The sequence below is a fragment of the Dipteris shenzhenensis genome, chromosome 22 (assembly GCF_047967505.1).
Source record: "Dipteris shenzhenensis isolate YYH24624 ecotype China chromosome 22, Dip_SZ_1.0, whole genome shotgun sequence".
Classification (NCBI taxonomy): Eukaryota; Viridiplantae; Streptophyta; class Polypodiopsida; order Gleicheniales; family Dipteridaceae; genus Dipteris; species Dipteris shenzhenensis.
In genome coordinates this window covers 5,475,422-5,503,271 of record NC_141617.1, presented here as the reverse complement: position 1 = coordinate 5,503,271, position 27,850 = coordinate 5,475,422, and the positions used below count along the sequence as shown (strand labels likewise).

General features: G+C 48.5%; 1 protein-coding gene across 2 annotated transcripts in view; it reads left to right on the top strand.

The window, feature by feature from the left end:
- Positions 1-27,850, top strand: part of AT-IE (histidine biosynthesis bifunctional protein (HISIE)) — a 56,441-nt gene that overhangs the window by 8,969 nt on the left and 19,622 nt on the right. The gene's annotated exons all lie outside the window — the stretch shown is intronic.

Sequence of the window (27,850 nt, the reverse complement as noted above, 5' to 3'; positions counted from 1 at the left end):
CTGCCCAGGCCTTCTGGTCTGGCCGACCAGCAGGGTCGGTCCCCTGACTGGTGACCGACCAGAACAGTCTGGAAAACCGACCAGGGTCGGCCCTGGTTGGGCCGACTGGCCCTGCCACAGGCCCCTATAAAAGGGTGCCCTGTGCAGCCAGTCCATGCTTCTAGGGAGGCAAAGGGCCCCCCCCCAAATCTCTGCTGTTTGCAGACAGCAGCCAGCCCGTGTGCTGGTTGCCAACTCTGTTTGCCTGGGTCTCTCTTTCCCATCCCTCCTTACTCTCACTGCCCCTTGTCCCCACAAAACGGGGGCTCACAGGTGGGTACAGTGAGTCTCTAACACCCTCCCTCAATGTCACAACTGTGGGCCAATCCCCATGCGTTTGATGAGGTGCTCCATCTGTTCTCGAGGGAGTGCTTTCGTGAAGAGGTCGGGCAAGTTGTCAGCGGTCGGGCAGTAGATAAGCTCGATCAGTTGGAAAGCTCGATGGTACGAACTTTCCAATCTGGAAAGTCAAGATCCGAAGCCATCTGTTGGCACGGAGGTTGTGGAAGATTGTGAATGGGACCGAAGAAAAGCCGGAGGACATTGTGGACATTGTGGTCAAGATCCGGAGGACATTGTTGGCACGGAGGTTGTGGAAGATTGTGAATGGGACCGAAGAAAAGCCGGAGGACATTGCCTATCAGCTGAAGCAGATGCGGATGAACTCTGTGCATGGGAGGAGAGGGATGCTCAAGCCTTAGCAATGCTGATAGGCAACACAGCAGATGCTGTGATTCCTCATATCCAGTTGGCAGACACGTCTTCAGAGGCGTGGACCATACTGAAGGAGCTGTATGAAACCGATGATACAGCTCGTATCATTACACTTCAGCATCAGCTTTATAATCTTGATATGAATGAGGGTGATAGTGTGCATGATCATCTGACAAAGGTGAAAGTTGTGCGGGACCAGCTCGCAGCGGTTGGTCAGAAGGTGGACACGAGTCAATTAGCATTACTCACACTCCACAAGTTGCCACGGAGTTTCAAAAGTTTTGTGACTACGGTCACTGCGGGTCAACGGACAAAGCCAATCACCTTTGAGGAGCTTTGTCCACTCCTGCTTCAGGAGGAGGCTCGAGAGAAACTCTTTACGCAAACCGACGAAAAGGCATTGGTTGCCAAAGACAAGCCTGGCAAAGGCAAGTCAAAGGATTCCAAGAAATCAGAGGACGCTGAACGTAAGAAGAAAATGAAGTGCTTTTACTGTGAAAAGCTTGGCCACTCCGCCAAAGAATGCCGGAAGAAGAAGGCGGATCAAAAGCGGAAAAGAGAAGCCAAAAACAAAGAAGAGCCTAAAAGTGATTCTGCCAATGTGACAACTGGACAGTTATTCTTACTCAGTGAACATTGTTCAGCTTATGCAGTTAGTGAAGGTAAAGAGGGTTGGTATGTTGACAGCGGTGCTTCTAAGCACATGTCCAACAGAAAGACGTGGTTCAAAACCATGGAAAGTAGACACCCGGATTCCAAAGTTTCTGTCGGGGATAGCCGGACATGTCCTGTGAAGGGCATCGGTAGCATTCCTTTCATTACCACGGCGGGTGAAGAGAAGGATATCTCTGGAGTACTTTATGTACCCGACCTTTGCAAGAATTTACTATCTGTAAGTCAGATGGACAAAAACAACATGGCAGTTCTTTTTCAAGATGGCAAGGTCACCGTGACATCCCAAAGGGAGTGGGCAGGTGGTGGCACAGGGTGTTGAAGAGAATGGACTGTACCGTCTTAGTGCAATGTTGGTTCATGACGATCACGGAAAGTCCAAACTTTGGCATGAGCGCTTCGGGCACGTCAGCTATGGAATCTTGGCTGAAATGTCAAAGTCGAAGATGGTGGATGGACTTCCACCAATTACAGGCAAGGATGATGTCTGTAGGGCTTGTCTAGAAGGCAAGCAGCACAGGAATAAGTTACCACAAGAGGCTTCGTTTCGGGCCAGCAAACCACTTGAGTTGGTTCACGCCGACATTTGTGGTCCAATGTCTACAGCATCATGGGCAGGATCCAAGTATTCACTTCTCTTTGTGGATGATTTCAGTAGAATGACTTGGGTATATTGTTTGGCTAAAAAGTCTCAGGCTTTTGAGAAATTCAAAGACTGGAAGGCTAGAGTTGAAAAGGAGACAGGGGAGGATGTCAAGATATTTCGCACAGACAGGGGGGGAGAATTCACCTCAAGTGAGTTCAACACATTTTGTCGCAAGCATGGGATCAAGCGACAACTCACCACGGCACATACTTCTCAGCAAAACGGGGTAGCCGAGAGAAAGCATAGAACCACCACCGAGACAGGGCTTGCTATGCTCCGAGGGAGGAATCTTTCTAAAGCCTATTGGAGTGAAGCTATCAATACAGCCGTACACATTCTCAACCGGACCAAGACGAAGGCCGTCAAGGGCAAGACTCCATATGAGGCATTTTATGGTAAGAAGCCCTCTATTACTCATTTCCGCATTTTTGGTTCTAACGTGTGGGTGCATGTGCACAAGGAAGACAGGACCAAGCTTGATTCCCAAAGCAGACAATGTATCTTTGTTGGCTATAGTGAAGAATCCAAGGCCTACCGCCTCTTCGACCCAGTAAAGAAGCAAATACTCATCAGTCGGGATGTTGTCTTCGCGGAAAAAGAACTTCACCTCTTTTGTCCACAATGTCCTCCGGCTTTTCTTCGGTCCCATTCACAATCTTCCACAACCTCCGTGCCAACAGATGGCTTCGGATCTTGACTTTCCAGATTGGAAAGTTCGTACCATCGAGCTTTCCAGCTTCACCGAAATTAGGGATAAATGAAGAAGGAAGATGACTGGAGAAGGAGGAAGGACGAGCAATGGATGTAGAGGCTTCTGATCGCTGATCCATCTCGGTGAATAGCTAAAAAAAACTGAATAACTGAAACAGAAATAAATGAACTGACCTTCTGTACTAGACTGAGCTGAAAACAGAGTTGCCTTACTGCCAAGGAACTCCTTCCTTCAGAGAGTGTTTTTGATGAGGAAGAGTCGAGAGCCTATGGCTCTGATACCATGTTAAAAAACAGAAGGAAAGAATCACTCTAACCTCCAGCCAAGATCTCTCCCGCTCTAGCAACACTCAACTCAGATAACTGATCACAGATACAATACTCACTCAGAGAAAACTTAGACAGAGAGAGAATATATTCATCCACTGGATGGTGGGCAGAAAACTGGCTCCAGGGGAGCAATACAAAACTCAGCCAAGTGCTGAGGCGAACTGAAGGAACTCTCTCTGTCAGAAGATACCAGATCTGAGTGCACAGCACAGCCTATAACTGAGGCTTTGTGTCCTGCACTGGATACCAGAATGGAGAGAAGTGTGGGCCTTTTATAGGCACTGCCCAGGCCTTCTGGTCTGGCCGACCAGCAAGGTCGGTCCCCTGACTGGTGACCGACCAGAACAGTCTGGAAAACCGACCAGGGTCGGCCCTGGTCGGTGGCCCTGGTTGGGCCGACTGGCCCTGCCACAGGCCCCTATAAAAGGGTGCCCTGTGCAGCCAGTCCATGCTTCTAGGGAGGCAAAGGGCCCCCCCCCAAATCTCTGCTGTTTGCAGACAGCAGCCAGCCCGTGTGCTGGTTGCCAACTCTGTTTGCCTGGGTCTCTCTTTCCAATCCCTCCTTACTCTCACTGCCCCTTGTCCCCACAAAACGGGGGCTCACAGGTGGGTACAGTGAGTCTCTAACAATGACAAGGGGCTAGAGAACTTAGGATCTTTGTCACTGACTATGTCATAGGCAACCCAAATAACCTAAACAATTGCTCAACAAATTGGTGAGCTAGTTCAACAGCCTTCCACATTTGTCTTCGTAGTAAAACTCTTTCCATCTTTTTCAACCTATCGACCACTACCCAGATAGCATCATGCCCTCTATGAGTTCGTGGTAATCCCACAATAAGTCCATGGAAGTACTCTCCCATTTACTTCTAGGGTATATAGAGGATGTAATAGCTCTCCGACCTTATTTACTTGACATTGTTGGCATTTTACATAATCAATAATTTCAGCTGTTATCCCGTGTCGTGAAGCTCAAGGCGCGCGCTCTCAAACCTGCCACTAAGCCACTGGGATCTTGGGTCTTTCTCCCTGAGCCTCTCTATAGAGGCGAGGTCTCTCTGCAGTGCCAGCTCGCGCTCTTGAAGAGCCCTCCTCCGGCTAAGGGCATGAGCCTGCAACTCCTCACTGCCCCTCTGGATTGCATCGGCCACCCATGAAGCCCAGCCCTCGCTAGGCGCCGCCTTTGAGTGCTGCCAAATATTTGCCATAATTTGCCGAATCTTCCCATCCTACAGGAGGTCCTCTGGAATGCGGGCTCCGTTTTGGGGAAGATCTTGGCGGGGCTGCTCTAAGTGGAGTACTGCTGGAGAGTGGTCTGACATTGTGGTGCCTGCCAGAATCCGAATAGAGCTGCCTCTGTGCAGTGCCCAATCCCCAATGTAGAAGTGGTCTAGCCTCTCTAGTAGTCCATCGTGTCTCCTTTGCCCAAAAGAGAGGAGGAGGATGCCAGGTATCTGGCTGAACTCTGGCTCTTGCCATGGGTCTTTGCCACTGATCATGAAGATGAACTAGTCTCGGGTGCTCCGCTTTGCTGTTGGCATCTCAGAGAATGAGGCACCACCCTGCTTATCCTCCCCAAACTCCAGGTTGTTGAAGTCTCGTCCAACAATCCAGGAGTCTACATTTGGAAGACACTCTGTCGGCCTCCTCCAAAAGGTTGGATGGTGCTGTCTACACGCTGAGGCATACATGTTCAGGATCCCAATCCTGGACTCTCATCCAAATTGCTCGTCCTGGGATAAGCTCGCCTTGATCATAAACCTTTGGAGCCACTGTCTGTGAGAGCGAGATGCAGACCTCTCCGCTCCGTCTTACGGCAGGGGGCCGCACCTATAGGCCTCTCCCCGAGAGGAGGAGGTGTTGCTGTCTAATGTCTGATGCTGTGAACATATGCTTCTGAATCAAAAGGCTGTCCACTGCCTGCCCTACCATTGTCCTCTGCAGTTCCTGACAAAGGATTAGGTACTACGGTTGACAACGAGCACGGTCATGCACGTTCCAACTCACTATGGTCCAGCTCATGAGGACGGGGATGCAAAGAACAAGGCTCTCTTGTGAGTGGGTGCCTGTTCCAGAAAGACTGCCTTATGTGACTTTGCCGGGGGTTTGGAGGGCGAGTAGTCCATGTTTGTACGTCGGCGTACTAGGGTGGACACCCGCTTAATCCCAATCTTCTGTGCCCACTTCATCATGAAGGAGACTTTCACCCCGAACAAATCCGCACACTTCTGGAGTGGCTAGTAGTATGCCTGATCAGTCTTTGCCTCAAGCGGCAATCTGATAACCCCTACTGCCAAACCACACATCAGCTTCTCCCGCGTGAAGCACAACTAAAAATTCACCTCAGCACCATGAGCATGCCAAAGGTCCAGTCCTTGTGGCCCCATCGACTCGTCCATCATGCGTGAAATCTGATCTCCCAACATAGCATCAAACACTACTTAGGACCACTTCTCCAACCCTGTTGAGGCAAACTGGGATCTCCAAGCTGGGTGTGTTTGGGAGCCCACTACGCTAATCGAACCTCCTTTCCGGGGCTTCAAGATGAGGGTAAGAGTTCGGAATCTCAAGATAATTCTAGGGCCCCAATCGCCAAGAGTCCCGTGGTAAGGGACGCCCAGGCTGGAAATTGGGAGTTGTTGACCGGGAGGACGAGCCCCTTCCCTCTGGCTCCCCCCCAGAATGGAGAGAGGGGACGGGATGCTGTGATGAGGAAGCGAAAGGGGGCGTTGTCTTACCCTTGCCCGCTGGCAAGGGAGTTGAGGCATGTCCTAGGGAGGGAGGGGAAGGGGGGGAGGATGAAGAACCTGCTAAGGTGGTGGAGGGGGGGGCGAGGGGAAGGGGGGGAGGCGGAGGGAGGGGGACGGGTGGTGAGGATGACCATAGCAGGAGGGGCGAGGGGGGGGGCGGGGGGGACTCATGAGGAAGGTGGTGAGGGAGAGGGGGACAGGGGGGAGTAGGGGCGACCATAGGCCCATCCTGCTGATCAGGTTCGCTAGGGCTCTGAATGAGCTCCTTCTCAACTGTTGCCGGGCTAACTTCCGTAGCTTTCACCATCGCATCATCAAGAGCTCTTGGGGCTCGCTGCTCTGCTGATAATAGGGTGAATGCGGACGTTGGACCTCCATCACGGGAGGATCACCTGGACGAACAATGGCCCCTACCGCTGGGGGGGTGGGTCTCCACGTAAGGGCTCCTGTTGCTGCTGCTCTACAAGTGCCTCTTGAAATACTCTCTCTCTCTCTCTCTCTCTCTCTCTCTCTCTCTCTCTCTCTCTCTTTCTATGTCTCTGCATCTAGCCCTCTACCTGCGGCGCTTTTGAGCCAGTTTGATTGGTTTCTTTTTCTTTTTAACTTGGGTCCAGTCCCTTCTGAAGGGGTCACACAGGGGGTTTGAGACTCATGCTACTCTTGTCTGGGGGGTGTTGGGCCTTGGACTGCTGACTCTGCCTGCTCTGCGGGGTTGGGGGGAAGAGCCCGCCGGCCTTGGCCGCGATGGCAATCTTTGGCTAGGTGACCCATCTGTCTGCAACGAAGACACTGGCCTGGTAACACAGAAATCTCCACTCGTCGTTGAAGTGTACCCCCCTCAAGGGACTCTAGGAGGATCAACTCTTGGAGGGACTCTGGGCTCTCAACCACCAGTCTGATCCTGTGGACCCTGCCGTCTGCTACCATAGATGCGGCCGAATCTGGCAGAGACTTCAGCACAATGCCAAATGCTCGACCAATGGAGGGGAGGATGGCTCTATATTCCTTTGGGAGCCCAAGGAAGCGGATCGTAACCGAAAAACGGGGAACATGGTGTGTCGTGTCCATGTCCTCCACTGTAAAGCCATGGTACCAAGGGAAGAGGTACACCAAATGCGGGCCAAGGAGCATGGGGCTCTGCTCCACAAGTGTCGAGGCAGTCTCGGGGGAGCTCAGCTGGATGAGAAAGACGCCTCTTTTGTAGATGGTGACCTCTTGAATGTGGCCACCCTCTAGTGCCAAGCTCGCCTGGATCTACTCTCGCACCTGTCTCCTTGTGGGTGTGAGGCCCACAATTCTGCCCACGATCGCCTTGTCTTGGAGGGACTGAATTGCTTGCGTACCTGTTGCTTGTTGGTTGGAGAAATAAGGACCTTAATGGCTGTGGGATTCAAGGGTCCTGCCATAGAGCCCCTTTGGCCAGACCAAGGGTCACCACCAAGATTTTCTTTCTTTGAACAAGCACAAAAAACTCCTGCTGCAAAGGGAGAAAAGAGATGAGGTGGAGAGATGTCGATGGAGGAGGCGGAGAGGAGGGGATAATTCTTTCTATCTTAAATGGTGCGTTGCCCTATCAGCTAGATTTAGATGCTCGTTTGGGAGAGACTAAAATGAAATCGTTTAGACTTCACAAGAAGTTGTAGCTTGAATGAAGAGATTTGGACTACTTTCTGATTAGCCTTTTCCTTTAGTGCTAGCCTGTTAGAAAAAATCCAACAGAGGGTACACGCAGCGGAAGACTTATAGTAATGCCCAGGAGCTCACACAGTGTGCGGTGTGGGTGTGGAATCACAAACTTCTTTACTTATGTGCATACAATAGGTGTGCAGACTCATCAATAGACAATGAACCATCTAGAGAGAGAAACCACCAAAAAAAAATATATTTCCGTCCACAAATATGGACACAATACAAAATAGACAGATCTAGAGTCCCACCAATGGTGTGGTCCTCTGATCTAAGCACAAGGTCCTTCTCCAATCTGCTGGCTATCTCTAGACTCGAGCCCGCGTGCTCCACCTCGAGCGTAAGTAGACTTTCCGTCTAGATCCCTTCCACCTTGCTGTCTTTGCACCAGCCTAGGTGGGCAGCACCCTCAGCTAAGTCTGCAGCTACTGTATGCCCTCTTCTCCTCCAGTGATGAGGCCCAAGACAAGCTTCCTGCTGCTCCTTTGATGGGGCTTTTCTGCTGCTCCAAGTGATGTGAAATGAGGCTCAAATGGCCTCTTTATATAGGCCCCAAGGGGGCTGGTAAAAAACCGACCAGCCTGTTACAGACTGGCTGACCAGACTGGCTGACCAGTCTGTGGCTGGTCCAGCCCTAAAAGGGCACACCCCCCCAGGGCTTTTGGCCCACACTTTCAGGGTCCTGTGGCCCTCCTTTCAAGGCAGGTCTCCAGCCTATAAAAGGCCTGCCTCCTGCCCATTGACAGCCACAGTTCCTGCTGCAGATCTGGGCCTGCACATCCTGCCATATCTGCGCCTCTGCTAGGCCCTCTTCCCAGCCACGTGTCCTGCGCCGTACACTGCTGATGTCATCGCGCCCCGCCAGGTCAGATCTAGGGCTTGCTGTCCCTGCCTTCTGCTCCTTCCACAAGTTCCGTCCTTTGCAGCCTTCTTCTCTTGTGAGGTGCTGCCCATGTGGCAGCCCCCTCTCTCTTTCTTCTCTGGGCATCTTCTGCCCTAGGTCTCCCTCCCCCACGCTCTCCTCATTTGGGGGCTTACAAATGGGGAGGTGACCTTTCCAACATAGCCTTCATCATGGCTGAGTTTGCCCTTCACCTCCGGACTGCCGACAGAAACTTAGTACGAAGACTTTGTATAAAAGGATGCTCAAGTATGTGTGGGTGTGTGGATTTGTATGTGTGAGAGCATATTTTTATACTATGGTCTGCAGCCATTGTTGGGCGCTGATGACGTCAGTAGGGATGTCATAGTAGCTAGTCCCTGTTATGCGTGATGGAGTTTATGGTTTTCAATCTTATGAGTGACTATTGTGAGATTGAAACTTAACTATGTTGTGTTTTTAATGAATGAGTTTGGGAATGTTTCTGGATTCATCTAGGTATATAGAGGTGGAGAGGAGGGGAGTGGAAGAAGATAGGAAAGGAGGGAGAAGGCGGGAAAGGAGGCGGAAAAGGAGCCGGGGGGGCGGCACGGGAATGTAGGGAGGATGAGGCAAAGAGGCGGGGGAAAGAGGTGGAGAAGGCGGGGAAGGCGAGGGGTGTCATGATAAGAGAAATCACTAATCCGTGATTAGTAGACATTATATATTATATGCAATGGTGTAACATGTATATGTATTTATGATGGACACCGACCGATTTGTTATGGCGGTGGATCATCTCAGTAGATAGGACTAGTTGGGTTGGAGCCACTGCTTTAGACGGCATCGAATTTGGACATGTGACACTTGTTCTATTAATAAAAATGTACACACACGTGTCTAGGTCCTAGGGGCAATAGGAAGGGAAGGGTGCATTAAGGTGCATTGAATGGTAGATGCATGGGTCATAGGCTAAGGGTAGGTGTAAATGGGAAGATGGAACTTGAGTGATCTCAAGGGACATTAATGAAAGGGTATCACCCTTTCATTGTGAATCTCACGTAGCATTCTTCATTCACCTTGCATTCATCCGCCATCTCTCTCCCACCTTGCATGTAGGTCGAAAATAGAAACAAGTACTCTCACGAGGGCGCTCTTCCCCATTGGAGGGCCAATTGGCATTCGAATTCTGCATGCATTGCACACATTTGCATTCACGAGAAGGCCGTTTCTTCACATTTGGTATCAGATCATTGACGATCCACTACCGGGACGGGAAGACAAGGAGAAGAAGCGAGCACGAGGGAGGGCGCAAGTGTGTGGGACAGCAGCCAACGCCAAAGGGAGCCGTACGAGAAGGTGGCGCATAGAGGAGAGTGCCGTGGAAGGCATAACGGGAGAGTGCCGTTGAAAGACACGTGCGTTGGAACCGGACGGAAGTCTGCGTGCATGAAACCCTGCACAGGACCTCGAAGAACCTAGTGCAATACAAACCCTTGACCGGAACCCGTGCGCGAAGGCAGAAAGTTGCTGGATGCAAGAAACGCAAGAAAAATAGGGCCGCCAGACTTTGAAATTTGGCCCGGTGAATGTAGGGAACAAGAGGGCTGCCAAACACCAGAAGTTGGAGGAGGACTTGAATTTGGAACTCCTGGGGTAAGGGCTTTGTCTGATTTTTTGGGTCAAACAAAGGGAGAAATGAGTCCATCCAAGAGCAAGGCGCTGAGTTTACGCCTTTAACTCAAAGTCCCATACACATGGATTATAATCCAAGTGCAAGAGGGAGAGAGGAAGAGAGTGCTGAATTTTGGGGAGATGATTTAAGTACCCCCTCAAAGAGAGCTAAATTTCAACCTCGAGAGAGAATAGAATTCCCAAAGTATGATGGAGCAAGAGAGGCGGATAAAATCCTCAATTGGGTTCGTCATTTTGAGCTATATTTTACCTATCAAGATAAGGCCGACCACGAGAAGCTTGCTCTTGCCACACTGCATCTACAGAAGGATGCTTTGATGTGGTGGTCCTTATCACAAACAGAAAAAGAGCCTATTCTTCAATGGTCCAAATTTGTAGGGCAGCTTAAGGCCACTTTCATGCCTCCGAGGCATGAAGAAGAATTGATCTTTTGTTGGGAAAGGTTCAGGCAATTCGATAACGAGAGTAACGCTGAATTTACAGCTAGGTTCTGGAAACTCTCTTTAGAGTTACTTGAGAAGAGCGAGGATGATAGAAGGAAGACGTATTTAGCAGCCCTAACCCCGAAAGTGAGGTATGAGGTTGAAATGTTCAACACAACCACCTTGAAAGACCTCTCTAAATTGGCTGAGATTGTTGAGAGGAAATTGAATCCTTGTAAACCCTTCAACAAAGGAAAGGAGAAAGCTATTGTACAAAATGTTAACAGCCAATCACGTACTGGATGGATACCATTTCCTTCCATGATTGACGATGAGAAGAAAAAGCTAATTAAGGAGGGTAAATGTTTCGGATGTAAGAAACATAAGCCAGGGCATTCATGGCATAAATGTCCTACTCTATTAGCCAAAATTGCCAAAACCAATTATGTAAAAGGGAAAGGCAAAGCATCCAAGCAGGAGGGTGAGGCTTCTACCTTCTCATCCTAGGACTCTACGGTGAACATAGAACCAAGAGTAAATGCTATCCATTCAGCCAACACTGGTGTATGGATGTGTGAATTGAGTAGAGAGTAGGCATATTTATTATAGAGTATAGACGGAGAAAAATTCATGTAGAGCGTCTGATAGGATAAATAGGACTGAAATAAAAGAGTTGGAAAAAGAAATTGAAGGTCTATAGTTTCTATAGACTAAGTAGCTCTCCATCGCAAAATCATGTATAGCCAAGGTCCACCTAGTTCAATGAAACATTTGGGTGAGAGAATTGTTTTAATACTGACCAATTTGTTGAGAATATGTTTCAGCTTATTGAGCAGGTTACTATAAAGAGATTTCAGTAGCTTGGTATTCAGAAGAGAGTTTTGAGTATGAAGAGATATTGAAGAGGCACTACAGGGGTACTTCTGCATTTTGAATATTCAGCATTAAGAGGAACCAAAACTTGAAGATGAGATTTAAGTTCTGATTCAGAAGAGATCGTGTACTACCAAGAAGACTATTTGCAGATTATGAAGAGGACTTGCAAATTCAGAAGTAAAAGAGAAGCGTATGCAAGAGAAAGAGACAAGAGAGGATCTAGAAGAGGACTTCTGCCCATTCAAGCAGGAGAGAGCGCCATGACAAGAGAAATCACTAATCTGTGATTAGTAGACATTAAAACATTATTATATATTTTATACGCCAATGGTGTAACATGTATATGTATTTATGATGGACACCGACCAATTTGTTATGGCGGTGGATCATCTCAGTAGATAGGACTAGTCGAGCTGGGGCCACTGCTTTGGACGGCATCAAATTTGAACATGTGACACTTATTCTATTAATAAAAATGTGCACACACGTGTCTAGGTCCTAGGGGCAATAGGAAGGGAAGGGTGCATTAAGGTGCATTGAATGGTAGATGCATGGGTCATAGGCTAAGGGTAGGTGTAAATAGGAAGATGGAACTTGAGTGATCTCAAGGGACACTAATGAAAGGGTATCACCCTTTCATTGTGAATCTGAATGGTAGATGCATGGGTCATAGGCTAAGGGTAGGTGTAAATAGGAAGATGGAACTTGAGTGATCTCAAGGGACACTAATGAAAGGGTATCACCCTTTCATTGTGAATCTCACGTAGCATTCTTCATTCACCTTGCATTCATCCGCCATCTCTCTCCCACCTTGCATGTAGGTCAAAAATAGAAACAAGTACTCTCACGAGGGCGCTCTTCCCCATTGGAGGGCCAATGGGCATTCAAATTCTGCATGCATTGCACACATTTGCATTCACGAGAAGGCTGTTTCTTCACAAGGGGGCGGCGGGGGCAGCGGAAGGACGTGGAGGGGAGACGCGGAGGGGGCTGGGGGAGGCGGAGGAGATGGGGGGGAGAGGTCGAGGAGAAGGCGGGTGGGTGGAAGAGATGGCAGGTGGAGGCCGAGGAGAAGGCGGGGGGCAGCTGAAGAAAAGGCGGAGGGGGCGCAAGAGTTCTTTATGAAAGAACTCACTCTTATACTACTTTATGTACACTTTATCACGTCTTAGTATGAATGAGCATGACTGTATACCAAACTGTTGTCTAAGAATACTATCACAAATTTCTTTAAGTATTGCAACGAAAGATATCATTCATCGTTTGCTAAAATGATGTAAGAACATTCGTTAGTCCAAAAGGGAGTCCAAGGAACTCATAATGGCAATATGGAGTTTGGAATCCCGTCTTCAAGATATCTTCCTCAGCTATGCATATCAGGTGATAACCAATAAGAAGTTCAATCTTCTAAATAGGCGGCTCCCTATAGTCTATCAATCAAGCCATCCCTCTAGGGAAGGGATATCAATTCTTGATTGTAACCTTATTCAACTTCTTATACGTCACACACATCCTTCAACTTTCATCCTTGTGCATTAGTTGCACTGGTGCACCCCATGGAGATTTACAGGTTGAGCCCCTGGAAGTAAATTTATTTGATGATCTACTGACCTAACTAGCAGTAAACCATCTTTGTCTATTTCATTTATCCTGGAAGGTGCCATGCTTACAGGTTGAGCCCCTGGAAGTAAATTTATTTCATGATCTACTGACCTAACTGGCAGTAAACCATATGGTAACTCAGATGGAAAAACATTTACAAATTCTGTTTTTATTTCTGCTAGTGTTTGTCTTTCTCATGCATCTAATTTATAAGATTCAAACATGTTATTCACTTCAGATGCAAAGTTATGTAACATACACTAATACACTTCATACTCAGAATTCACAATTTATATTCGCAACTTCTAATGAGTTTACAAGGGTACCAGATGGAACATCAAAATAACCTTGTGACTCTGTCATTCGGTTTGACCATTTCGACTATGCAACCATTCGTTTCCCAAAATTACATCTACTTGATCTAGATTCATTAACATAAAGTCTAGATTCTTTGTATAACAATGGGAATCTGTGTTGCACGTGGATTCCAAATTTGCTTCCCAGCTGCCTGGTCCACTCGATATACATGGTCATTTGGCTGCATTGGCACCCCCAATTTTCGCACAAGTTGCTTCAGGAAATGTGAGTACTACTAGAGTCAACTAAGATGCGGACTGTTCTACCTCAAACAGATGTTAGAAATCTGGTCAGCTCCTGTCTGTACATTAGGGAGTGAGGGCTTCTATGTGGGTGTGCCCACCCTAGTTAGGTGTAGTTTTCTCAGTGTATTTCTACAGTTGTTCAGAGGGGATTTGCCAGGGCACATTGCCTGGTTAAGGGTCTGGTCAGGGCCTGGTAAAGGCCACATTTGGGCCAGTCAAGCAGTGGAAGGGGCCTGCTTGACCAACCAACTACCGGACCCTTGGGTCTGGTTAACCGACTAGTCAAGTGGGGTTAAACCGACCAGCCCAGTCAGGGCCATCTAGGTCTGGTTGGCCTGACAGACCAGACTGACCAGCAGGGATTTTTCCCCTATATAAAGGGCACTACTTATTCTATCTTTGGAGTGGAGGTTTTCTTAGTAGTAACACATGGAGTTTTTCCTGTACATCTCTAGCATTTCTTTCGCATAATCTTCTCTCTATTCGCATTTTGCTCTGTGTGTGTGTGTGTGTGTGTGTTTGCAGATCGGCTCTTTCTGTTCACAGTTCTGCTCGCTCTGTGTTAGCACAGTTCCGCTGCATCTTTGACATGGTCTCAGATCACAAGGTCGTTGTAAAACCTTGAATCAGGAGAGTGCAAGGGGTAGGAGCTGGTTGCTGCTGTTTGGATCAGGCATGCACAGTCCATGGCAAGAAGAAGCGAGGAGGCGTTGCTGAAAATCTGCTTGCAGTCTCTTCTTTCTTTTCTTTCCAACCCACCCTCCCTTCACAAGAGTAAGCTCACCCCACGAGATAGCAAGTCTGCGGGGGATGGCTGAGAAGCCGGTGAAAATCCCGATGTTATCTCCTTTCTTGGTAGACTGTCGGTTGGACGGCAACACCTATGGGTGTGGAATGGAATGATGGAATCAGTGTTGCAGTCTACAACTTGGCTGATTTCATTCTCATTGGAGGTGTTTGGAGGTGAAGAGCATCTTGGCATCATGGACCGGAAGGAGTAGGAGACCTTGGTACAATTGTGGGACCGTTGTCAATGCCCATGTACGTTCCTTCATTGTTCTCAACTGTATTCCTCAAATGATCAATTGTGTGAAGCTCATGACGCCGGCCAAAGGTATTTGGAAATGCTTGGCATCACTCTACAACAAGCTATCAACCATAAAGCTGTCTCTTGCTCAATCCCACAAAGTTTGCAACCATGCGGGAGCACATCAACAAGTTGCAAGCTCTTTAGCAAGAGGTCCTCCAAGCCGCATCACTTTGTTATTCCATCTTTCCTCCCAGTACTTAGCGTTCTACTCTTCCTTGATTAGTGGGAGACTTAACACTCTCCCGTGGGAGGAGTTGGTGCCTATCGTTTTGGACAAGGAGTGGTTTCAAACCTCTCCACAAGGCGGAGGATCGATAGCCTTAGCCTCCCCGCAGTTGAAAGGGCGGAACAATAACTACAACAACCAGGTTTCTTCAGAGTAGAAGTTCAACTCAGACCATAATGCATTGAAAGCCCAGCAGACATGCAACCACTGTGGCACGAAGGTTCAATATTGGAGGTGCCCTCATAGGAGCAATGAGAAGGGTACTGGTTCCTCAGTTATAGTCGCAATGATGGGACAATGAGATAGTTACAGGGGCCCCAACCACCAAAACTCTCTGGAGGGGTTACCTTGGGCAAGGTTTTGGCCTTGAGGATCGAGAGAAAAAGGAGGGAGTCTCTTGTGTCGGCATTGTGTGAGTCGTGCCTTGGTCTGATGAATGGGCGGGTTGGAATTGTGATGAGGAAGGGTGTCTTCTGTTCTTTGCAACCTTGGCCAACTTCTTGCAGTCCACGCCAAACCCCCCCTCAATGCCTCGTGTTGCCTCTATCAGAGTGGGAAGGTCTATCCTCTCAGCTCTCTCGATTGCTTTCCGGAGCGACGTTGCGGGGGTGGAGTTGCAACGTGCACTGTGAGGAAAGGCTCTCGTTAGGTGACCCGTCTGTTTGCACTTTTTTTTTCAAAGAAAGGAACCTTATATCAATGCTTGAAAGACTTCATACAAAACAACAGCCCCGAAGGTGCTGAGTATGGAAAAAAAACCAGGAAAAGGCTGAAAGAAAAATCGGCCTGTTCCAGAGAAACCTAGCTGAGTGCCTAGGGAATCTCTGGTATTAGGGCTAACAGCCAAGTGGGGGGGCTATACAACCAGCGAATCCCTCGCGGAGTGAAGATGTAGAAGACTCCTGCAACCAAGCCTTGCAAAATCGAGCACGCCGCTCAATAGTCGCTCTAGAGCCTGGAGTCCCACGCTTCTAGGTGGAGTGTAGAGTATAGAGGATATCCTGCCAGATGGCGACCATGGTAGCTGCGGGTGGAACCTGATGCTTACCCATCACGACACTGCAATGAGCCACCCAAATGTTCTACGCAGTGATACTGGCTACCACCTCCCAAACGCTGTCCTTTGGAGGAGAAAGGGGAGCTAAGCTATTAGGAGGGACTGCCTCATGGAGTGCTATCGTTTGTATGCTCTGACCTTGTATTCGGTAGGCTGGGGAGATCTCATCAATCTAAAACGCATGTCCTCCCTCCGTCAACCAGGCCACCATTCCCGAGGTGTAGTCCCTCTGCAGACTCTGTATGTGGGTCATGATCCTGAGGGCTCCCATCTAGATCCTCGCGGCTCTGTGATAGCTCCAAAGGCAGTGCGGAATCGTCTCCAGGAAACCACTAGAGCAACAATGGCACTAGAAATTTTCAAGGGATAAAGACCTTCGGGGCCCCTCCACTCGCATCTGCTCCAACCATGGTCCGATGGGCAAGCCTTTGTGGGTGATCAGCCAGAAGAAGTAAAATATCTTCCTCGGCCGCAAATTGGACCATAACCGTGTCCAAAACCTGGAACGGACATCCGGAGGCACTCTCTGGGTCACCCAATGCCGCTCCCTCGAGGGGTTCCACCTCGAAGAGTCCATCTGAAGCCTCCTGCCAATCTGTGTGGTATAGGAAAAGAAGGGCATCTCATCCATCTGCTCGGCAAGGCCGCCTCTGGAGGGCCAGAACCACTCTCCGGGATCCCACTTGACCTCCCTCAAGGGTCTACCCTCCCATAGCCAGAGGCGCCATCTGGGGGCATCTTGCTTTGAAATACTGGGAGGGTCAATGTGCCACTTCTTCCCCTAACGTCCCACCACTCTGATCATCTGCCAGTGAATCCCATCAAGACCCCATCCATCTCAAGGTCTCTCTCAGTGAGCGGTGAAGTAGGCCTCCAGAGCCTACACGGTAGAAGCCGGGGTGCATGCTGCCTCGCTGCATCATCAACCTCAAAGGGACACCAGTCCAAGAAAACTGCCCCAGCCAAGTGCTGTCCCTCCAAGCTTGGAGTCCCTCCCACCAGGACTTAGGGATGGCTAGGTTGATCTCTCTCATCTGCTGCCTTGCCCCTCGCAGATGCGCTACGGCGCCAAACCTTGCCTCTGACTCCATGGGTAATATGCTCCATAATGCCAAAACACCCTGTCGGGCCACTGTCCCACTGTGCCCAACCAATGTGCATCTGCTGTCCAAGCATACGTCCCTCCTGATCTCGGATCTCTGGGTGCCACATAAGGGGCTGACGCTCAAACTCCTCTTTGCACTTGGGCGGAGCACGAATGAGACCCCCTACTAGTCTCTGCTAGACCCTGTGAAGGCTCTGCATCAAAGGGGAACCCTACCCTATAAGGGGAGCCTTTGAGAAGATCCACCTGTGTCAAGGCTGCCACTATCCCCCAGTGTGTGGGGTGTTTTTGAGAAGCCTTCTCTGTAAGAGGGGCTTCCAAGGCTTTGCACTTGGAGTGAGGCCACGAACAACCAACTTGCCCAGAAGGGATCTGCTCTGCATCTCCGGATCAATGATACCCAAGCCTCCTAGTGCCTGTGGCATGATCACCGTCTGCCAAGCGACCCGGGCTCTAGTATTCCGCGTGCCGCCCGATCCTGCCCAAAGGAAGTTGCGAACCAACCGTCGGAGCTGCCCGATGCATCATCTGTGAAAGCACTAGCAAGAGGTGACTTACCAAGCCGTGGCAAGAAGGACCTGGTTTGCCACTAAGGCACGCCCTGCTAGGGAGAGCTTGGTCGAGCTCCAGTAGAGAAGCTTGCGCCGAATGCTCTCAAGGACCAGGGCGATCTGTTGCTCTGCTATAATATCAATACCAACCTGGCAACCGAGGTATCTCGTTGGCCCCGCGGTATCCATCTGAAGCCAAAATCACTCCCCCAGTGTAACATGCAATGGTAACCGATCGTGTAATTCACAGCAAGACCTTCTTTAAACCTTTAGCGAGGAATGAGCATTGTTTACCATAGAGAGAAAAAGGAGATGAGGGTAGAGAGAGTAGATTCGACAACCGATTGGGTCCTTGTACCCATTGAGGGCCCCCTCCCCCAATCAGGGGAGAATTTGCTTTATACTTGGAGAACTGAGAAATACAAAGAACACTCTTCGAGAGAGTACGGAATGCGCTTCTGAAGAGCTCACTGTGCATACGTATTGTTAGAAAAGAGAGTGTGAGAGCACGAGAGAGCTGAACGTAGTGCTTGCAATCGAAGAAGTAAGTAATACAAGAAGTGGGATAGGTTTTGTCTAAGTGACAGAACCTTATCCTTCACTAACCGTAGTTAGTGAACTAACTGTGGTTAGGGGGGAAAAACCTCTAAACCTCATCAAGAAGAGTACCTGCATAAGCTGATTCAACTGAATGAGCTCCCCCCATGTGCCTTACTGCACTACGAGTTCTGCCAGGCAATGGAGCTTCAAGCCTACTCTCCCTGAGAGTCTGAAGCAACCAATGCGGGACTGTTTTGGCTGCGTTTATCTCTTGAATTTCTTGCTTGACAATTTCATCCACACCCTGAGGTTGTACCAATTCAGTTGGGGGCTGAAGTTGTACTTGTGGAGCTGGCGGAGGTTGCTGTAAATTCTGAGTTTCAGCGAGGGAACCAAATGCTATAGGAAGCATCCCCTCAAACACATCATCTGAAGAGGCCGGAATCTGAAATTCAGCATTTGTATGTGCAGAATTTTCAGAGAATATGACATCTCTACTAACAGAAATCTTGTGTGTAGTAGGATTGTAGGGACGATAGTCTTTGCTTGGTGAACTATATCCCACAAAAATGCATTTTAGTGCCTTATCTGACAACTTGTGTCTGAACTCCAGAGGCATGTGGGCATATGCAACACAACCAAAAACTCTGAAGTGGTCCACTGAAGGCTTTCTCCCATGCCATGCCTCATAGGGAGTGATTGTCTTCAAAGCCTTTGTAGGAGCCCAATTTAAAATATAGTTGGCACACATGAGGCCTTCCAACCAAAACCTGTGAGGCAACTTCTTACTTGTGAGCATGCATCTATCCATTTCCATGGCGCGGCGATTCTTCCGCTCAGCTTTGCCATTCTGTTGAGGTGTAAGCCTCACTGTAAGCTGATGCATAATGCTTTTTCTTTTAGAAATGTCTCAAATTCATGAGACATATACTCCCCCCCTCGATCTGTGCGAAGTGTCTGCACCTTGAGTCATGTCTCATTCTCAACCATAGCCACAAAGTGTTTGAAATGGATAAACACTTTTGATTTTGCCTTGAGACCATAGACCCAAGTGTAGTTGGTAAAGTCATCTATGAATGTAACAAAATAGAGATAACCCCCAAAAGCAGGTGTCCTCATGGGACCGCAGACATCATTGTGAATAAGCTGCAATTTTCTTGTAGCTTTCATTGCACCATTCTTTTTGAAGGGAAGCCTATGCATTTTGCCAAGAATGCAACCTTCACATGCATGAGGAGGAGGCGACTTCAAAGGAGGTAATGCATCAACCATATCATGCCTCTGAAGTGTCATTAAGCTACCATAGCTCATGTGCCCATACCTAGCATGCCATAACTCCGCATACTGCATCGCAGTAGTGGGAGTGCTAACTGATAATGCAAGATGGGACCTTTTTTCATTTAGATCAAGCTGAAAAAGACCCCGATACAAAGTGTGAGACAACCTCAAAGCATATTCATTTTCTTTGTCTCTGACTGCACACTTGTCATCATCAAAAACAACCTGAAATCCTCCTCTATTGAGTGAGGACACTGAAAGCAAATTCTTCTTTATACCTGGCACATAGAGTACATCTGAAATTCTGAAATCTGTGCCATCAGTGGATGTGAGAATAATATCTCCCACTCCACACACTGAATAAGAAGAATTATTTGCACAAGTTACCTTCTTCTTGGTGGGTGAAGAATGTAGAGTTACAAACAGATTTTTCTTGGCAGTGATGTGCTTTGAAGCACCACTATCAAAATACCAAGTATGTAGTGTTTCATCAACACTGAAAGAGCATCGATCCTTTGAAGGATCGTAACTGCAAGTCAAAAAAGCATATGGGTCATTATGATTAGTGGCTGTAGTATCTGAACTACCCACTTAAAAATCTGAAGTGCAAGACAAAAAGGCATAGTGCTCTTCAACCAAGTTGGCTGCAACATCTCCTCCATCATGGCAATGTGGACCTGATGCATCTGATACAGCCATACCGGAATCCCTTTTCTTTTCTTTGGCTATACACTTCTTGCACTCTCCAATATAATGACCCGGCTTCTTGCAATAATCATAGATGCCCTTCTTTTTCTGCTTGTTTGTATCACCATGTGCCTTATAAGAAGGCTGTCAAGAATCAGCTTTATGCTGATGTGTGGGCTGATTGGCATGTGGCTTATGCTGCCCTTTACCCTTGGGCTTGATCTTAGAGAGTATAGCATGCTCGCTAGCTCGGCTTGCCATATTTCTGCGTGTTTGTTCCTCTTGCAATAGAAGTCCTATCAACTCGTGAAAGGAGAGAGGATTGCTGCCCCCCCTCAATGACAAATTCAGCAAGGCGTGGAAACCGAGATAGGACTAAGGAAGGGAGTTCAGAGTGGTGGAGATCATCCCTAAATCCGGAATGACTTCATCAATGTTAAGCAATTGTTCCCTGAGATCCTGAAGCTTTGTGAGGTGAGAATTCATGGAATCTTCCTCCTCCATATGTATATGGGAAAGTTCTCGCTTCAGAAAGGAAACCCTGGCATCGTTCCTTGCTGCAAACATACTCTCAAGTATTACCCAAGCTGCCATAGATGTCTTGCATGACCGAATATGAGGTATAATGAACCTCTTGACAGAAAGCGAAATTACTGAAAGAGCTTGTGCATCTCTAGAGTCCCATCTTTTTTGCTCTACCGTGGGAGCTCCTAGAGCAGCTGCTCCAATCACCTGTGCTGTATTTGTACCTTTAACCCTGCCTCCAGCTGTAGGAGTCACAGGTATAGGCGTTGTATCTGGTCTTTCTTCATCTCCATTGACATAATTCCCAAGATTTCTGCCAACCAAGATATTGCGAACCATGAAACTCCACAAGGAGTAGTTGGTGCCATCCAACTTATCCTCCTGTGTGGGAACCTCGAACACCTCATTTGAGTTGTTCTGAGCCATTGATAATCTCAGAAAAAATACAGCAGACAAACTATGTGAAATTTCTTCCTGGGATATAAAATGCACAACTAAAGTCTACTGTCATAGCCTGTCAAAGGCTCAAAATGCACCACAGTGCTCTGCTCAATGCCCCAAAACTATGTAAATAGAATTTGCAAAAAGTGGCAAAAGTTTGCAATTTCACTCGTACTGAGTCCAAAACTGTTTGCAAACTTCCAAAATGCCCTTTTACTTGCAAAATTGCAACTCAAATGCAAAAGCCCCAATTTAAATTGCATACAAAAGAGGGCAAATGGTCTGAAAGCCCCAAATGTTGCACAAATTGCACTTTGCCTGCAAAAGCCCCAAATTTCACTGCAAAATTGCAATGTGATTGCAAAAGCTCCAAATATTTATAGCCAAACAATGGCTCAAATGCAGAAATGCATGACAAAAGCGCCTTTCAAAGTCCCGCAAAGGAAAACTGCTGAAGGTACTAACGCCTCCAAGCTGTACGGATTGACAGTACGGAACTATTAGTACGGCTAAGTACAGTTGTACGGTCGGTACAGCCTGTACGGATGGACTCTGTATACTTGTACGGAATAGTATTGCGTTGAAGTACGAACGAGCTGCCAGCTGTTGTACGGCGGCCTGTACGAAAATGCAGGTACTCTGACAGTACGGACGGCGTGCAAGTACGTATGACAGTACGGCGCAGAAGTATTACGGAATGCTACAACGTTGTACGGAATGATGGCGTAAGAACTGTATGGCGTTGTATGACGGATCAATACGGATGTCGAAGTGTACGGGCAACTGTTGCACTGGAACTTTTACGAAATGGCGGCGCAGGCTGGTACAGAGCAGGCAGTACGGATCCATACAGTCGTACAGATTGTACGGACAGAAAGTTGTGGGCTGGAGCTGTACGGACGGGAGCTTAGTGCAAGGAGCAGAGAGCAAGTACAGAAGCAGGGAGCAGGGAGCTTGCGGGCTAGGAAGCAACAAAAAAGCAGAACGTGGGTTCTGATACTAAATGTTAGAAAAGAGAGTGTGAGAGCAAGAGAGAGCTGAACGTAGTGCTTGCAATAGAAGAAGTAAGTAATACAAGAAGTGGGATAGGTTTTGTCTAAGTGACAAAACCTTATCCTTCACTAACTGTAGTTAGTGAACTAACTGTGGTTAGGGGGGAAAAAACCTCTAAATGAGGGAAAAGTGCCCCTAGCCTACTTATTACATTACTTTGGTCACTGCTAAATTATAATAATAATTCTAACACGTATAGCGGACCCAAAGACCTGAGAGGCAACGCCGACCAGTACCGAGACCTTGATGCTGTCCACACTGACGATGTAGGACGCTTCTGCAAGGCAAAGGAGAGGCTTGTGCTGTCTACCGGAAATGCAGGGTTACTGTGTGAGTGAGAGAGTGATAGCTGAGAGTAATAGATACTGAGAGAGAGCTGTGATATGACTGAGAAACTAGAGCTAAGAAGTAGGCTGTGTAGCCTGTAAAGAAAACTGAGAAAAACTGAGGAGACTGTGTCCAAACCTCTCTCCGTTTGCTGGTTTAAACCTCTGATTGCTGTGCTGCGTGGACACCTTCAGATCAGGCTGAACTGATGGCCAAGGGACTGAGGCTAGAGCAGGGCCAGAACTGAGGATCTCAGGGGCTGCACAAGGAGGCTGGAGTGGAGCTTGTAGGAGAGCTGAAGGCAGGAGCACTGAATGAGGAAAGAGGGCAGCCAAGGGGCCCTTTTATAGGGCTGGACTGAGCCAACCCAGTCTGTAAACAGCCGACTGAGTCGGTCTGTTTTACAGACTGGTTGGCTTACAACCAGCCTATAAAAAGCCCTCCCTGGCTCATTTGCCAGGGGAGTTTTTGGGCAGCCTTTGCAGACTGCCTTCCTTGCTTATTTGTCCAGCCTTTGGGGACCCTAAAGGGACTCCTAACCTAGGCTAAGACCTAACCTATAAGATGGAAACACTTAACGTATTGTTCTCCAGTGGGTACTAACTGAATTCACAGGCCAGAGACTGGATGCTGGCGGCATTACCAAGAGATCTCGCCCCACACCTCAGGGATATTCGACTTTTGGGACGTGGATTCTTCCAAGTGGTTTTCGACTCCCACGAGTCCACAGCCCTTGTTCTCAAAGCTAATCCTCTGGCTCTGGGTTCGAGGAGGATTTTTTTTTGCCCTACACCTTGGGCTTCGATCTGGTCGAGGAGGACAGTCAGGTCACATCACTTTTCATTAGATTTCTCGGTCTTCCTCAGGTCTACCATCGACTTCTTGCTACTATCGGAGCCACATTCGGAGTGGTCACTGAGATCCCCCCCCCTTCCTGGCATGCCTTCTTCCTCGGCAGAGGCAGTCAGAGCGGACGGGGTGCCTCGAGTTAGATTCATTGTCTTTGACCCTAACATCTCAGATGACCACATCATGCTTCAGTGCCCAGTTGGCTCTCTCTTTCGACAGCGAGTCTAGATTGCAAGTAGACAGGACCAGTGCAGGAGTTGCAGAACCCTTGGGCACTTTGCTAGAGATTGCCTAAGGAAGAGAAAAAGACCCAAGAGGTCTTCTGGTGCGGCTCCTTCACGTACTACCCGAATTGCACCTCCCCAGCGCCCTGTACCATGCACTCCAGGACCACCAGGAGCAGCAGGGCACCCTGCTTCGTACACCCCAGGACCACCAGGGGCAGCAGGGCGCCCAAAGCTCGTAGCACACCCAGTACCACGATGGAGAGTGATCAGAGCGGCTCCCTTACCTCAGGAGGAGACCTTTGGTTAGGTTTAGACAGACGCCATCCTGACTCCAGAGGTAGATGTTGCTGCAGCCCCAGACACTACAGTTCCACATTAGGAGGGGCCTTCAGATGCACCAGTACCAGCCCCAGTCACTTTGGTTTCTGCTCATGAGGGGGCTACCGATACTTCTTTCCCACAGACTGTTCCTGTCACAGTTAGGACGACCGAGGGCATGCATGCATAGATGAGGACTCCATATTCCTCTTCAACCCTGCCACAGGGCTCCTCAGCCCCCAGCTCCAGTTCTGTTGATATAGGCCTGGTAGGTCCTTCTCCTTCATCTTCCACGAGTGCAGGTCTTCTTTGCACTCCTCGGCTAGACTTGCTTCTCGGCAGACTCGGCGACTTTCATGGATGAGGAGTTTGTGCCCTCCACCTTAGGGGTCCTGATCATTGGGATTCCTTTTGATAGGGCCTCCCCCTCAGCAGGTGTGGGGATGCTTTCACCTGTTGAGTTTCCTGCCCTTAGCAGGAGTGTGTCGGCCCAGGGGAAGCTGGTCTCCTCTACTAGGTCGGGTAAGTCTTTCCACCCATCATCCTCTTGTCGATGAGGATAGTCAGCTGGAACATACAGGGCCTAGGCGGAGTTCCACACCGTCGCCGTAGGCAGCTGATCCGGAATCAGCTTCATCCAGGTGTCACTAGAGGTGCTATTGATATCCTTCTTATTGAGGAACACAAGTGGGATGCCAGTGATTGCTCTAAATCTGGCAAACTTCTTTCAGGACATACCTTCTGGTCGCTTGCTATAGGCACAAGGGGAGGTACTTGCATTTCCGTCTCTCCTTCTATTTTACCCTTTGTTGCTGGTCATGGTATTATCTCCCCCTCTAGAGCTCAATGGATCATTATTTTGATTGGAGGGCGTAAGATTGGTCTTCTCAATCTGTATGCCCCCAACAACAGAGGGGAGTGAGTCTCCTTTTGGAAGGAGTTACTATCTTGGGTCCCCATTGCAGATTCTTGGATCATTGGTGGCGATTTCAACATGGTTGAGTTGCCATCAGACAAAAGGGAAGGCAGACAGGGTGGAATTCATTCTTTGGAGAGGGCAGCTTGGGATGCCCTTCTCTTTCAGTATAGTGGTAGGGACACTTGGCTTGATGATGCCTTTCATGTTATGCCACAGTCACTCCTGTACTCTTGGTCGAACAGAAGAGTACACATGTCCATCCGTGAATGTATTGACAGATTTTATGTGACGATTGGGCACTTGACAGAGGCGGATCTGTATGCATTTCTATTGGGGTTACCACTTCAGATCATTTTTCAGTGGTGTTGTAGATTCTTGAGCCTCATCGGAGAGGATGCTCTGCCAGTGTCAGGATTTCGGATGCCTTTAATGCAGAGGAGAGCCTCACGGAGGATATTTTATAGATTTGGGTTTCTCACATATAGGGTGGAGTTGTCCGCCCATCTCAGGTAGTTGCAGCCTTATCCAGAATTAGTGACTATTATCATACAGTCGCTAATTCCAAGAGACGTGAGATTGGTATACGCCAGCAGTTAGCATCCCTTCAAAGGGAAGAGCAGAAGAGGCCCACAAATGCTTGGATTCAGGAGCGCCTTGTTGCAGCAAGGGCTCATATAGATATTATTGGATCAGAGAGCAGAGTATGCCTTTCGTGCACGGGAATCCTTTTGGATTCAGATGGGTTGCAGGGTCAACAAACACTTTTTCTCTACTTATGGACCCAGACATAGTAGAGATAGTGTCTTGCAGCTTGTTGACTCAGACGGGGTGTTACAGTCAGATCTTGATGCCGTCATGCGTGTAGCTTCAGATTTTTTTGCATCCCTTTTTACTGTAGATCCGGGCACACAGGCCATAGATGACGCCTATGTTTCTCTTGATGCACCTTTCACCAATGCAGAATTCAAGACTGCATTACTTGCCCTTCACAAGGGCAAGTGCCCAGGTTCGGATGGACTTACCTCTTCTTTTTTTATTACTTTTTGGGAGCAGATTGGTGATCACATTACATCAGCCCTGCAGGGCGTGTGGGACTCTGGTGAGATGCTTGACTCACTTACAGATGCTCTCATTCATCTCATCCCAAACGTGGGTAATAGGAATCTAGTGTCACAATGGAGACCCATCACTCTATTGGGCACTTTTTACAAGATTCTGGCGAAAGCCATCAGTATGCGGCTACAGGTTTTTCTTCCAGATTTGATTCATGACACATAGACAGGGTTTGTGCATGGTAGAAGTATTTTCGATAATATTTTCTCATTTTGGGAGGCCTCTAAATGGGCCATGCAGAGCCGCTAGAGGATGGCCATTCTACTCTTGGACTTTGAGAAAGCTTACGACAGAGTAGACTGAGATTTCTTAGAGGGTACTCTTTCTCGCTTTGGTTTTTCAGATGCATGGATTAGATGAGTATTCTCTCTCCACAGATCAGCCCATAGCCAGGTGCTTATTGGGGGGGTAAGAGGGGATAGATTTCAGATTGGTAGATCAGTCCGCCAGGGATGTCCTCTTGCTCCTTTTCTTTTTCAGTTTGTGGTGGAAGCTATGAGTATCTACCGTAGGTTTCAAGCTGATATTTATGGGCTGAGGCTTCCTCTTTGTCGGGAAGAAGCTCTCCTAAATAGTGAGTTGGCAGATGACACGGCTGTTTTTTTGGATGCCTCGCCCAGGACACTCACTTCCTTCCGGACAGCCTTGGATTTATTTTGCACAACTGCAGGTGCACACATTAATTGGCATAAATCCAATGGTTTTTGGATTTGCGATGATGACACTCCGGATTGGGGTAATGATATTGGTTTCACTTGGGTACAGAGGGGTGTCTCCGTCAGATATTTGGGTTGCCAAGTTGAGGTGGGCATCTCTCCTTCACAACAGTTTGCTCCGGTGTTAGAGAGCATCAGAAGAAAGCTCCTTTTTTGGAGCTCAGCCAAACTTGACTTGGCATCCAGAGTGGTGGTGGTTAACCAGGTTCTTCTAGCCATAGCATGGTTTGTATGCTCTTGTTGGTGTTTTCACCAGAGCCCACCTCCGATCTCCTTCTTCCCCTCTTATGGTTGCTATACTGAAAGCATGGTCTAGCTTCAGGAGTACTCCCCCGTCCACCCGTGAAGAGATTGAAAGGTAGCCTATCATGTGGAACGACAGTATTTTGAATGAGCATGGCAGACCACTTGGAGCTTCTCTTTACATGCAGTGGCCCAGATGGGAGAGGGGCCCTGCGTCTACTGTGGGAGCATGGAAAGCCTTCAGGAGGCTTCCTGCAGACCGTCAGGCCCAGGTGGTTCATAATCTCAGAGGGAGTGCAGGGAGAATTCAACAGATTGATGCAGCCTTGCCCTTGGATTGGGTGGACACAGATGACATGCCTATTACTTGTTCCACCTGGATGGGGGTATTTTCCAGATCGGGCATTCCTTTGCAGGTGATTGCTTTACGGAACACACACGAGGATGCCCTAGTCTTTGATGTTTCTTCGGGGGGCAGGCTGCCCAAGTCCACAGATGATATAATGTTGGAGGTACCGTTTCAGCCAATCAGGGTAGTGGGCTTCATGGAGCATGGCTCTCTTTCATAATGGTACTTGGATCCTGACCTGCTACTCATTACCCTGGGCTCATGGAGGCTATGGCTTTATGGAGGTGTCCCAATTAAGTTTTCGCAGTGGGACCCTGGGGAATGGGAGTGGATAGATGAAGGGCACCGAGAGAAAGGCATTCCCTTCTTTTGTTACACGGTCAGTAATGCCAGGAAATTCCAGCTGAGCTCTAGGGGTTGGAGGCCCACCAGAGCTCCTCATTGGAGAATTATCAGATTTTTGCAGACTTGCAGAAAATTTTTTGGCAGAGGCTCTGAAAATCCCACCGGAATAGAAAAATCACTCTCTTTTTTTGGCTTTCTATTCATGGTGGGATAGCAGTGAATCATTGGAGATCCAGGTTTGGGGCTGACCCTACTTGCCCTCGTTGCCTTTCTGCTTCGGAGATAGT